The sequence below is a fragment of the Triturus cristatus genome, chromosome 6 (genome assembly GCF_964204655.1).
Source record: "Triturus cristatus chromosome 6, aTriCri1.1, whole genome shotgun sequence".
NCBI lineage: Eukaryota > Metazoa > Chordata > Amphibia > Caudata > Salamandridae > Triturus > Triturus cristatus.
The window spans coordinates 802732524-802747372 of record NC_140589.1 but is presented as its reverse complement, the minus strand read 5'-3'; positions in this window follow the sequence as shown (position 1 = coordinate 802747372).

The window sequence follows — 14849 nt, the reverse complement described above, 5'->3', positions numbered from 1 at the left end:
CTAAACTTACTACCATTTTGGTATTCTCAGAAGGCACTTACTCATTTTTGGAATTCACAAAAGGTACTTACTCATTTCGGTATTCACAGAAGGCACTTACTCATTTCGGTATTCATAGAAGTTAGGAGTCCTAACTTTAGGACTCCTAAATGCCTTCTGTGAATACAGAGAGTCTTAAAGTTAGAATTTTTCTCAGTTTAGGAGTCCTAAAGTTAGAAGTCCTAACTTTACTACTCATAAACTGATAAAAATCCTACCTTAAGACTTTCGGTATTCACAGAAGGCATTTAGGAGTCCTAAAGTTAGGACTCCTAACTTTACTACTCCTAAACTGAGAAAAATCCTAACTTTAAGACTTTCGGTATTCATAGAAGGCATTTATGAGTCCTAAAGTTGGGACTCCTAACTTCTGAAATGGTAGTAAGTTTAGGATTTTGTCTTAAGTTAGTTCTGTGAATCGGGCCCACAGTAACACAGTAAAAACACCACAAATGGACACCACACAACTTTAGAAAAATAAAGTATCTTTCTCTAAACCAAACAAGATCAAAACAGCAAAACCCCGACATACATAGATCAAAACAACCCTTAAAAACAGTCACTTGCAGAAAAACCACTAGTAGAAACAAATAGCTCCACCTGGGGCTATAAATCCAAAGTACGACGCCAACGGCGAGGTACGTGGCGTCGGGCACAGAGTCATACAGATCCATAAACACCAGTATCTTGGAAAATGAAGTCTATGGATGCTTCACGGTTCCATGGATGTAAGGCGTCAGTGCCGAGGTCGAGGCCAATTCCCTGGTTGCCATGGGGGTGGCAAGGCATCGTGCCCGCAAGGAGGCAAAGTGTTGAGTCCTGGACAGGGGAAGATGGCAGCTTATCCAAAAGGCAATGTGTAAAGTATTCTTACCCAAGCATACAGTAACACACTGAAAACCCCAAAAATGGACACCACAGCAGCTTAGAAAAATAGAGAATCTTTATTTAAACCAAACATGACCAAAACACCAAAAATCCATCATACACAATTCAAAATATGACTTTAAAAGGTTTCAAGTGACTTGTTAAGTAGAAAACTATGTATGCGTGATTTTAGGCCAAAGTACCTGTAGATGCGTCAAAGTTCACAAGGCCAAACAGCTGCAGAGAGAGAAAGCAGTGGAGAATACAGCACAGCGATGCATCAGTTCCTGAATCCTTGGGGAGACAATCCAACAGTTCTGCTGCATGTAGGAGAAGTGATGTGTTGAATCCGTACTGTAGGGGGAAGTGAGGCATTAAGGCTTCGCGCCACTTGGCATCAGTGCTGTGGTCTGTGCAATGAGGCTTTGTGTCACCAGGTGGGACTCTTCGCGCCACCTGCTGTTGGTTCCGAGAGTCTAGCAGCTTTTCGACGGGACTCTGTGAGGCTTCGTGTCATCTGGCGTCGGTTCAAAGAGGCTTTGCATGGTTTGGCGATGCTTCGCGCTGGTTCTGTAAAAGATTAGCTGCAAAACCCACCTCTGAGGCCCTGTAACTAGAAGGAATGCAAAGGGAAAAAAGGAAAAAATGATGGCCAGAATGCTGAACATTGCAAACATTCACCTCCAGTCACAAAGATCTGGGTTTAATCCATCATTCTTTTGCTTACTACGCCACCTCAGTTTGAACCCGGCATATGCAAATCAGTCTGACCCTGTGCCTCATGGGAACAGTCCAGCCCGAACTGGTAAGACAGGTCCTCCCTGGACCAGTAACTAGAAGAAGGCACCTCAAGCAAGGGCAGGACTCACAGATGCCAGAGACCAGCAGCACCAGCAGATTTGCAGGAATTCTTTTGTGTCCCTGAGGCTTCTTAACAGGAGGCCAATGCACACAAGCCCTTGGAGAAACTTCACAAGCAGGATACACAGCAACGTCCAGTCCTTTGTCCTCTCCTTGGCAGGAGCAGCAACTGCAGGCCAATCAAGCAAAGCACACACAGCGAAGGGGCAGTACTCCTCCTCACAGCTCTCGAGCTCTTCTCCTTGGCAGAGGTTGCACTCAATTTCAGACATAATCCAATTCTCTGGGGTTGAAGGTCCAATACTTATATCCCAGTTTCATAGTTTCACAGTTCATAGGACCTAAACTCCCCTTCCCTATCTTGGCCCAGTGGAAAGTTATACTTATAAGATGTCAAAAAGCAATTCCCATGTTAGCCTATGGGACAGATAGCCTTTCAATAGTGAAAAACAAAATTGGCAGTATTTCACTATCAGGACATGTAAAACACACTAGTAGAATTCCAACCTTTTACATTCATTGCACCCAGCCCATTGGGGTACCTTGGGCCTACCGGTGCCTTACATGTGAGAAAAGGGCAGTTGAGGGCCTGACAAATGGGTGCACTTGCCAGGTCTACATGTCAGTTTGAAACTGTTTATGCAGATACTGCAGTGAGAGGTGTAAGTCAAATTGTTTGAAAGGCTACTTGGTGGGGGGGTTGGCATAATCAGTGCTGCAGGCCCACTAGTAGCATTTGATTTACAGGCCCTGAGCACACTCACTGCAATTTAGTAGGGACTTACCAATAAATCAAATATGACAATGATGGATAACCAATTATAATAACAATTGACAGAGAGAGCATATGCACTTTAGCGCTGATTAGCAGTGGTAAAGTGCCCAGAGTCCCAAAGCCAACAAAAACAGGTAAGGAAAAATAGGAGGAAGAAGCAAAAAAAAACTTGGTAATAACCCTGCAAATGGCAATTTCCAACAAGGGTCTTAACAATAATGTTTGCAATTTGAGATTGACATTTTGGATGAATTCTTTGGACATTGATTTTTTGGATGTTAAGATCAAGAAGAATGCATAATTACCACCAATGTCTGTAGAAAGGAAACTGCAGGGAATAGTGTCCTACATTTCAATAGTATTCATCCGAGGGGTCTAGTTAACAGCATTCCATTTGAAGAAATGTTATGGGGTGAATTAATATGTAATAATAATATTGCATTTCTAAAAGAAAATAAATCATATTCTGAGGAGGTTCAAAGCAAGGGAAGTATTCCAGAAACCTGCTCAGAGTAGCTATTACTAAAGCTGATGGTGTTCCTAGGGAGGAATTATTATTCTCTAAACCTACAGAGAGCCAAACTATTTTCCAGAATCCTATTTGACTGATTACTACTCTTAAAAAGAATCCAGAAAGTACAGTCTATTTTAAACAAACATTGGAGCATTCTGAAAAATGACAGTGTCTTCGGTACAGGTGTAGGAACTAACCCCTCTATCATCTATAGAAAATCTGAATTTCTAGGTGATATCTTGATACACAGTTATTTCATCTAGATCAACCCCAAGGGTACTTGGCTGAATAAACATAGGGGCTTTAATAAATGTGGTCACTCTAAAGGCTGTAGATTTGTTTCTAATGTGAAGAAATATACTTCAACAACAGGAAAGAGTACATTTATTGATAATATTTTAACTTGCTCTTCAGATTTTTCTATCTATGTTCTGAATTGCCCTTGTGCCCAAAAAAATGTTGGCCCTCCTACATTTCATAGGGAAAAAAATAGTTTTAGAATATTTGAAAGCCATAAAACATGCCAATACTACCTACCTGGTTTCAAGACATTTTGATTTGAAACATAGCAGGGACTGCTCTAGATTAACCTTTTTTACAGTCTGACAGGTTCGAGAGAAACAAAAAATGTGGCGAATGGATGGGGACTCTATGGCAGCTGGACTCAAGATTTGTAATTGATTTACAGACAAAACATCATTCAGGATTGAAAAGGGATGAAGAGTTGGAGATACATTTAGAATAAGTGATCAAACCTCTGGTAACAGGATTTTAATTTTTGGCTTCAACCCATGGAGAACAGTGACTAACAATTGAAGTTTTTATCTAAAATATTTCTTGTATCATTAATTCATTAATAAATATAGGTTTAAACACAGTTTAGAAAGACATGAGTACTTTAGCGCTCCAGAGATGAATTTGCATAAAAAGGAAAATGTGAGAAATGGTCAACAGAAAGTGGAAGATTCTGAAGGAGCAGTCGGAGAAGAGCAGTGCCTTTGGAATTGATTATAAGTTAATAAATTATCATATCATTTCAGCTGCCCCAAAAATATGCTGCAGAGTAGCAGATCCACCAGCATGCCTCCATAAATGTTGCACATATATAATAGTCAAGTGTACTATTAATTGTGCAGCATATACACCTTGCTCATTAATGAGAGGTAATTCATAATACACAAAGTGTCTGTTCAGTATCACTATGAAATCCTTTAAACAAAAATCCCTTTTGATTATGTTGATATTCTGGCTTAATTCCTTGGAGTCAATACTATTGCATTATGTGATGCATATTTGGGAAAAACTTGGCCCTGTAACTAATCTCATCAAAAATTCCAATGACCCTAGGGAAGCAGCACTGTTCTCCTACTGTATCAGTAAAGTATAAACACGTGTTTCCAATGAGCGTTACATATCGTGCTTTTCTTTTTTAATCTTTCCTGATATAGCTACTCCTGATGTTGGAGGCCACTCGTCTCGGCAGGACATAGCCGCCCTGCTGCAGCGTCAGAGGGTGGAGGCCGTCACAACTGAATTCCACCAGCTGGTGGCCTTGGAGAAAGAGGCACATGCCTCCAGTTCCTTGGGCCACCAGTCTAGCCCACCTCTATTCCAGCCACACCAAAGCGGTGTTGCCTACAACCAGGGTCCACTGCCACCCTGTCTCCTCCTCATCATCAGCAGCAGACCACCTCCTCTGCCACACCCTACTCGAACTGGCACTGCACTGGTGTGGGCAGCAAAACATGGCCCAGGACGTGGTTCACCTAAGCTTTGAAATGGATGCCCTCAGACCCTTTTTATTGAACATTTTTTGATTGGAGGGACTGTGTTGATGTCGGTGGAGAGGGTGGGAACTGAGAAGGGAAGTTGGCGTGAGCGCCCGATTAAGGACATTTGGGGGTGTTCGCTTGGGAAGAGGAGTGGGCTTGTTGTGGGCGGAGAGGGTGGGTTTCCTTATGTCTTTTGTCTTTGAATTGCTAGTCAGCATAGCATTGTGGTTTATTCATTGACAAGACCAAGACAAGGGAGCTGTCCTCTGAAATTGTCACATATTATACTGTACACCAACTTTTCCCTACCTGAAGTCTCTTGCTATGTATTTATTATACAGTAGGTTACTTCACTTACCTCTTCCTGCAGTCCAGTATACACCTCCACCAGAGAAGGAACAGACTAATTCTGTTTGACTTATTAATTGATGAGGTTTTGAAGCACCTATTAAACTGTATACCAGTAAACGATGCCCTTGTCTTACCCTCTGTATCCACCAACCACGAGGGGGGGTATGCCAACAACATACACACAAATCTTAAAGTTACTTATCTATCGCTGCTTCCCAAAAACAACTTGAGTAATACGTTTGTAACTAGCGAATATTTTAGCTATTACCTGACTGGATTAGGTGATGGTTGCTACCTATCTAAATCTTCCCAAACCTTATTGCAGGGTTTCCCAAAGGACCTTCTTAATGCTAGTGGTAGTAGTGGGCTAGTGCTAACAGGGAAGACATTCTCAAAGCAAGGTCCCACTCCCACTCATTACAAATGATGCTTGTGAGGTTAACTACAACTCTAGGATTATTCAGAAGGATTACCCATCACAGGCAACTAGACTGTAAGAACACACAAGTGGGTAATGCAAGGCTGAGAGACCACCATGACAAAAATATCATACAAACAACAATTAGCAGTAGTATTTCTAAGCAATCTGGGGAGCTAGTAACTTTTTTATTTATTTAAAAAATAAATTCATACTAAACTTACAAAAACCATGAATCAAAACTTAGGATTCAGGAGATGGTTCCTGCATGTTGCACAGAGTTTGTAAGCAGCACAAAGGCCTGATTCACATTTTCGTGTTACTTTGCTCTTGCAGTGTAAGTTTACGCCTAGTAACATTTCTATCAGTAACTTGAGTAGTAACTTTGCGATTAGTAAGTAACTCCTATAAGTACAACAGTAAAAGGGTTACTGTTACTACTAGTAGCTACTAAAGGGACTGGCTGCTGGTACAGTGACACTGCAAGAGTAAACTTACACCAAAAGTGTAACTTTACTTTACCTTCGTGAATCAGGCCTTCTTGTACACCAGTACTACCTGGGACCAACATTGTACAAAGTAAGACTCTGCACTATGATGATGTTCCTTTCATGCCTGGGTGGGGGTAGTAGGGCTGAGGTAGGCTACTGTTTAGAAAATCCTGTAACTGTGAGTTGATGTCACATTCACCACATCCGCCCTGCAAAGTGTGTGATCAATTTATGGTGTAAATTATTAATTCACACCTCAATAGATCATACAACCTGGGGGAAGAGGGTTAGGGGATTATTGAATGGATGAGAAGGTGGAGCTGGGGAAAGGTGAGACAGAGAAAAGCATAACATTCCTCAAGTTGATGAGGGGCCCATCAACACATCCGTTGTGGAAGGAATGACACAGTTCAGCTACCAAATACATTGCAAACAGTCCTTCAGCCGCAGACTCCCAAATTATCTTATGTTACCTAGGCGTAAAAAAGTAAAAACTAGGGAGGACCTACACAGTTATATAAAATGTAATTTTTAAGAAAAGAAAAATTATGCTGTATCTATAAATGTCAAAATAGACAGTGCATCTGCATTCTTCTTCTTTGACTGTCCATCTTGGGGTCAGAGCTGAACTGTTCGGCTAAGCAGAAGTGTTATGTGTCTGTCTTGCAGAAGAAGAAAAGGCCTGTGGAATGCAAAAAAGTACAGAGTCAAGGAGAAGGTAAGCTTCATGTTTGCTGAAGATCAAGAGGGCCTAGAATAGGCTTGTGAAGTCATGTGCAATTAACTCAGAAGTGAGAACAATCTTTTACCACCAGTCCAAGACAAGTAGCTGCATGTATCTGGCTGATCAATTGTACAAATGTAAATTGTGTGTGTCTATCATGTGACATGGCCATTGATAGCCCCCCAGAGACCACAAACACATAATTAGAGTTTGATTGACATTTGAGCCAGCACGCTACTCAGCATTTTCCAACTCAAAGCACTTCTCCAGCCCATAGGAGTAGGCCTCTTAGAGTTACGTTGCTTGTTTCCCATAGGAATTACTTGTATCTTCTTTTTTCTGGCTGTTGGAGTAGTCCTGTGACAGTCCCGATCAACGACACCCCTGACCTGAATGAAATAAGCCTGTAATTTTAATGAACAAGAAGAGCACAAGAATTTGAGAATTTTTTGTAGTTTTGTGAACTAAACTGACTGGTCTCTGAAGAACCTGAAAAAAGAAGTACCAGAAAGGATTGGAGTGGCCCATGTAAGTAATTATGATGAAATGTGAAAGTAAGGCAATTATTATGGGAGGATCAACCGTTACAAATAAAGTTTACAAATGATATTGTTAATTGGGGCATAGTTACCTGTTTCAAGTGTGGTGCACTGCACATTTGTCTATTGTATCTTCTCTATTCCCATAAAAGCGACAAACAATGGTAGTCTTGTATTATAAGTCATCTTGACTGGTGGCTGGTACCCCAGCCAGGTAATGAGAAAGAAGAAGAATAGGTATGGGAGACACTGTCTTCATGCCCTTTAAGCAAATGGTGGAAGCTTCTTCTATGCACACTGGCCCACTCCTTACATGTCAATAAATCGGACTGCATACGTCAGACACAAAATACATAAATGTTCTTCGGTATCCCCCTTCTTTTTTTTTTTTTTTTAGAAAAGCAGTTCGACAATAATGTGTTGAAGTTCTGTTGTGGCTTGCTTAGTCAAGGAAGTAGAGTTTGTCCTCAAATTCAGGGGGTTCGCACAGAAGTTCATCAGCTAACACACTTGAATACGCCCAATTGCTCTAATCCTTCTCCTGTAAAGTTTCAGGAATGTTGTAATCTTGTGGTGTGAAGTGTTGGTTTATTTTTAGCATGGTTAGTCTCTCCAGGTTTTGTAGAGATACAGGTGCTTCTGACAGTGACAACTGCACCAGCTGCACTGAACACCCACCCAGAAGATGAACTGGCTACCGGACAAGCCAAATACTTTACTGCTAGCATGCTGAGCTCTGGTAATTTTTCCATCTTTCCATACCAACATTCCAATGGATTTTGATCTATTTTGACCTCTTCTGGGTCATCTAGATATTCTTGAACCATCTTCTAGATGGTCATTAATGCAGCCATGTGCTGGACCTCTGTTGCCTTTGACTGTGCACTTTACTTATGCCTTGCCACTTGATACCAAGCCATTGCAGAGGTTGGATCAGAATCTTCTGTTGCTGGTGATGATGGTGATGGCTGTCACACAACAGCACCACTCTCTCTGGTGGTTAAAGGCTACATGGCAGAACTTCTGCCGTTCTTGGGCCTCTAATTTCCAGCCGTTCTTCTTCCAGGTCTCTTGCTTGGTCAACATTTCAAGTCTTGTATTGTGAAACATCCACTTCTGAAAAAGGAATGAATATGGGCAGTATTTTTTTTTATTGTGGAACAAGTATTGTGGTGCAGATGTACTCTTTGAAGGACATAATCTCACTTTGCAGCCTTGTATTAACAGCCAAGGGAAGGATTAAGCTCTAAACCAACTCAAATATTTCTTCGTTCACACCGGCAAACCTTTGCAACACCTTTTTCAACTGGTCCTGAACAAGATGCAACAAAGGGATTACTTGGCTCATCAAACTAGCCTCCTTGCTCACTTCCAGAAGCAGCATCTGTGACAGGCATTTGACTAGCCCCCATTTGTTGATCTTCATGGTCACGCTTTTCCCAGTTGCATTCCCTCCTCATTGAAGGATATATACGGTGATCAGTGTGTACTGGTCCAATGGACGTTGCAGCATGTAGTAGGCCGAGTTCCAACATATTGGCACCTCCTATATGTGTGTTTAACCGGTACTCTATTAGTCCGCTGAATGATCCTCAACTGCTTCAGGGCTTTAAATAAATGACTGACATGAGGGCAGATTCCTTGGCAGGTGGCCAGTATGTTGCTGTCTATGTCTTCTTTTTTGAGGAAGTCTTGCACAGTCAATTTGATGCAGTGCACCAAACATAGGACCCTGAAATATCCACCATCGGCCATGGCCTTGACTATATTACAACCACTGTCTGTAGTAGCAAATCTAATTCTAAGACCTCTTGGTCAAAGCAATTCAAACATCTTGCTGTTAAAGTCTTCCAAGATGTTTACAGCTCAATGGGATTTCTCCATGGCGGACATTGCTACTATTGCATGCTACTGAATGCCCTTAAACATTTCTTCAGCACTGAGACTAGCATATAGCTGTTGCCTAACCCCAACAAAAGAGATCCAATGTGCAGTGATACACATGTAATCAGTTGTTTGACAACCGGTCCATAGGTGGATAGTGTGAACAGCACTTGGCTGCATAGCTTGGCCTACCCATTGCAGCATATCATGGTGGAGCAATAGGACAGCAACTATGGCAGAGTAGGTCCATCTGGGAACATTCCCTTTTGGACAGATAGCCACACAAATTCTAAAACTACTGCTCCTTCCACAAAATTAAACCTTCTTTCAGCTACTATAACTTCTTACTAAACTAGTCTCTATTTCAGCCCTTGCCATGGTCACTTTGTCCTGAACTTATGACACGTCCTGCCCACAGACCACTTAGTGTATGCCTCCATTTATTCACTTATGGCTTAGAGGCCTTTCAACGTCTTACCACTCTTCTCACTATGCTGACTTACCTGATGTCCCCTCCTGGGCTGATAGGGCGATTTTCCTATGACCTCTTCTCTCACTGGGCCTTTTAGTTGCACTGGTAAGCCCTTGGTCTAAATAACCCTTGAACAAGCACACAACTCTTCTACTTTTGCTGCTTACATGTACAGGGCTGTACCTAAAAGAACTACCCAAGAATCATGCACCATGAGATTTTCCTCAATGCTGCTACAACCATCCAGGTCTAATGTGCATTGGAAGCAATTGTACTTAGACCATGTTGAAAGAATGTAGCAATAGCTACTAATAGAAAGTGGTACTTTCAACTGCGAACCCTGCTTCGATAAAGAGGGTCTTGGGGGAGTTTGAACATAATGTGCTGTGTTCTCTATTCTATCGAGACTTATTGGAAACTTCAGAGAGTGGACAATTTCAACTAGATCTCATCTATCACTGAGGGTTGCATCACACCACTGCTGGCAGAGAATTAGATTGAAGCAATGGTCATAGTGGGGTGATGGGCTTGGCCAGATTGCCCCCACTGGTTCCATGAATTGACGGAGTGGGTTTGGCCTTCGATAGAAGCTTAAGCCGAGAGAGATGGAGTTAATGATGGGCCACTGCCACTCTAGGGACGTTCTTCAATTTTTAACCCCAATGCTATGGGTTAAGAGTACCTTTGAGCAGAAAATAAATGTAAAGCAAAATATCAAAGAAGGCACCATAATCTTTAATAAAATACATGTATTTAAATATGTATCTCAACAAACCATTAACATAGAGCACCCAAATTACTGCTACCTACCCCTTATCCCAATAGTACACGCCAACACCCTTCCACAATACATTCCAACCAAAACAATACACCCACCCACTCCAACCTTGCCTCCTGCTACTATAAAAGTGAACAAAACACCTTAATTTGAATTTGAGAAAAAAAAATGATATTGTTTTGCCTGGCTATCTAGTGTTTGTTTTATTGTGGGGGAAGAGCATCTGTAGCTGTGACTTTGGTTAAGCTGTTTTTGGTCTCTTGTTAGCTGATTGTAGGGTACAGCCCAGGAGCTGCCAACTTCTCCTCATCCAACTCCAACAGCTGGTGGAAGACTGGCCTCCATCTTCTCATACTTCAGTCATACGGATATTTCCCACCAAAACTAGCCTACTGAACCTGAAATGGCTGTGGGGTGTGGTGCTTCTTAGAAAAGAAAAAAAAATCACTTATTACTAGTAGTCACTGAAGTAAACACATACGTTTAAATAGTTACCCACTGCTCATAACTCTATTCTTACCCAGGGGCACTGGAACAAGTTGATTCTACAGCTGTAGCATTTTCGGCGTTACTTATTTAATCACCATGCTTGTCATTTCATCTGCTGAGGACCATACCGTTTAAACTAAATATCTCAGATTGGACAACCCAGTGCAGTAACTGGCTAAATCGACTATTATCCTAAGAAATACCATTCAGGAAACTGCAGAGATGCTCAAAGCATTCAGTTTACTGAAAATAATAAAAGTACAAGCATAAGTACAAGCATAAGTACAAGCTCCTATCACCATCACACATTCAGTGACGTTGTGGTGGCGATAGGCGCCTCACCTTATTTACAAGGCAGCGTTAAGCTACTTAACGTGGCTTAACGCCGCCTTGTAAATAAGGCCCCCTTTCAGGCTATGCTTAGCGTGAAAGGGGTAGGCAGTGGGTGTTGCCGTGGGCGTTCCACCGCAACACCCATTGTTTTTGACGGTGCCATCTATTTACAAGGGCAGCGTCAATAGGTGGTAGCGCCAAAATTAGGACCAGGAAAAACCTGGTTTTAAGTTGGCGAAACGAGGAGAAATGCTTTATTTATACTTGTTTTTGCTTTTTCCATGTGTGCTGCCTTGTGCAGCACACATGGAAAAAGCAAAACACCTTGGATTGTTTATGTGTAGGAAGGTGACCCTTCCTGCACATAAACAATCCTTAAAAAAAATGACATTTTGTAACTTCCATGTAGTCTGCGTTAAGCAGCACACATAGAAGTGATAAAAGAGCATTTCAGGATTGTTTATGTGGAGGAAGGGACACCTTCCTAGTAAGTAAGTAATTAAATAGATGTTTTGTACAGTGCTTGAATGCCGAGGCGTCTTGGCGCTAGGGGAGTGTAAGGTGAGCTGCTCAGGTCAGTCGCAAAACTTATTTGGGGGGAAACAGCCAGGTTTTAATCCTTTTCCTGAAACGCAGCCTATTTGGCTGCAGCCTAATGATGTCCGGCAGCTTATTCCACAATTTAGCAGCAGTGGGATAGACTCCTACCTCCCCATCTTGTCCTGTGAATTTTGGGAATGTGAACCAGACCAGTGTTAGTTGATCTAAGATTCTGTGTGGGAGAGTACCAGAGAAACAGTTTCTGCATATCCAAGGCACCCCCTCCATACAATGCCTTGTGAACCAGATAGAGGGCCTTGAATTCCACTTGTTGTTGTGTTGGAAGCCAATGAAGTAGCCTAATACTGGCAGATGTGGAATGACGTTTAGGAATGTTGAGTAGTAGTCGTGCTGCGGCCTATTGTAGGGATTGTAGTTTGGCCATCTGAGCCTTGTCAATGCCCAGGAATAAAGCATTACAATAACCTATCTTTGGGAGGATCAGTGCTACTACAACTGTTTTTTCTAAGTTCCTGTGGAATAAAAGGCATGATCTTACATAGAGTCTTTAGTAAGAAAAAGCAGGAGGACGTCAAGTGATTAATCTGACTTGCAAAGTTTAACTTATTATCAAAAATCACTCCCAGGTTCCTTATCTTGGTTGGCAGAGGCAGATAATCACCTGCCTCGGTTGGCCACCATGCTTGGTTCTACAGGGTTGGGCCCTTTCCGAACTCCATAACCTCAGTTTTATCAATATTGAGTTTAAGTAAATTAGGTACATCCAGCTCACGATGTTCGGCAAGCAATTGTGAAAACTGACAGCTGTTACCTCTGTTTTTTGCGATACAGATGTGTATGTCATCAGCATATGAGACCAAAGTGAAGCCATGCTCTCTGATTAATCTGGCCAGTGGAGTGCCATAGATGTTAAATAGAGTCAGTGATAGAGCCGAGCCCTGTGGCACCCCGCACAGAAGATGGAAGATGTCCAATTTGAAATCATCCCAGTGTATCCTCTGATCTCTAGATGCTAGAAAGGAGGAGAGAAGGGTCAGAGTCATCTCTTTAATCCCTATTGCCTCCAGCCACACATAAACAATCCTCCCCTGCACGCACACACCCTTGCACTATGGTGCAAGGGTGCGTGTGTTGGGGCTACACTGCTAAGTGTAGCGCCAGAGCAGGGGAAACCGCAAGGCTTGCACCATGTTCTTGTAAATGCCATTTGTAGTCACGTTATGCAACCCACTGAGTTATCTCCATAATGTGCAGGCTTCAGTTAGCGAGTGTGACTTCACTTTGCATTTCATAATTCCTATTAGGCTGCTTAGACTGTGCCTGAGTTAGGCATCATTACTCGTATTGTTTGCCTCAGCAGAACACTGTATTTCGTTATTATTTTCTCTTCTTTTCAAGGCTGTTTCTCGACTTACTAATGAATAAGCCATTCTGCCCTCGCATACCTATCCGAAGGTGGAGTTTCTGCTCCCACGTTAGGAGATGCTGAGACCCAGCACTGTAGCCTCGAATGCCTGATAACATGTACCCATCTGGCAGGTGTTAGCTCATCCTACTGTGCCTCTTTGTTCATGTTCGGCCCAGGCCGGTAGTTTTCCATTGTGGGCTTGGTTGGAGGCTTCCCGAGAGGAATAATTATTCACTGTAAACTGTTGGGGGGCCAGTCCCTCAACAGACATCTTAGGGTGCAGGTCATGATGGACTCCTCTGCAGAGTATTGCTAATAAACATGTAAGTTTGTATTCTCTACTGTCTGACCGACTCTTCATTCTTGGGAATTCATAGCAGGTGGTTGTAAGTAACTCAGGTAGCCCTTATGGGCCACTTCCTTCAAGTGAGGCATTAAGCCATGTTGGCCAATGCCTCACTCCGCCACTTCATTGTAAATATGCTCCTGTGTTTCTTTCTCGCACATGTTTCTGTCAACGACACTGCTAAGTGCTGCATCTCGTAACACTAAACCCCACCTCGGTGGTCATCAAGCATGACATGGAAAGACTTTCCACACAGGATCGAAATCAAAGTCAAGAACATTCCAACCACATATCGTAAATGACATAGCATACTGCCCATGTTGACAAGCACTTCAGTCCGCCACAAAGGAGTAGTTAGCGCTATACAGATATTGAAATACAAAGCAATACAATTAGATTAATAACCCGAAGCTGATGGGTAAAAAGACTCGTATAAAAAGACTCCTTGATAGCTACAGACTGAACTTCATGCACCCTCTTTTAACACTGTTTTAACTATTGGATCACACCGTTGTTTAATTCGTTTAAAAAAATTTTTGTATTAATGTTATGCATCTTTTATGATCTGTGATCGAAATAAAGATTTCTGAAATGAAATGAAATGAATAATAATTATAAAGTGCTATTTTTTGCTCAAATGAATCAAAAGTAACAAGAAAAGCACCACATATCGTTATACACTGTAGCAGACCCTTAGCAAATGTTAAGTGATCACCTTTCAGTTTTACTGATGGCTGGTTTCAGGTGTTACATTCGTAAGAATGAGATAAAAGGTTTGCCAGGAAAGCATCAAAGTATATTAAAATGTCAGAATATCAAAATTATATGACTACTGAACGTACTTCAATGCTGCCTAAATTGCCTTTTCATTCCACAAAATGCAGGCAACCCTACCATATACTGTGGTCATTCATTGCCGAATAGTTGCAGTGGCACTGCCCTTACACCATCACTCCCACATCCTTCTCCTGTAATTTATTGACAAAAAAGTGTCTAGCACATAGTGTTCCTGGGTTGAAGAAGGGGGCTATGTGAGATGAATGTTAGTGCTCGTGTTTGGATTAAAGTTAGGGATGGTGTGATAATTAGGTTTAAGGTATGTGGAGAGTGTGACTTATGTTAATATCTAAAGCTTGGAAAACGTGGATATTCAGGGCCTCATTTACGGGTTTTTTGCCGTAGGGCAGCGCATCAGGCCTTGCTGCTCTACGGCAAAAGAAAAGGGCA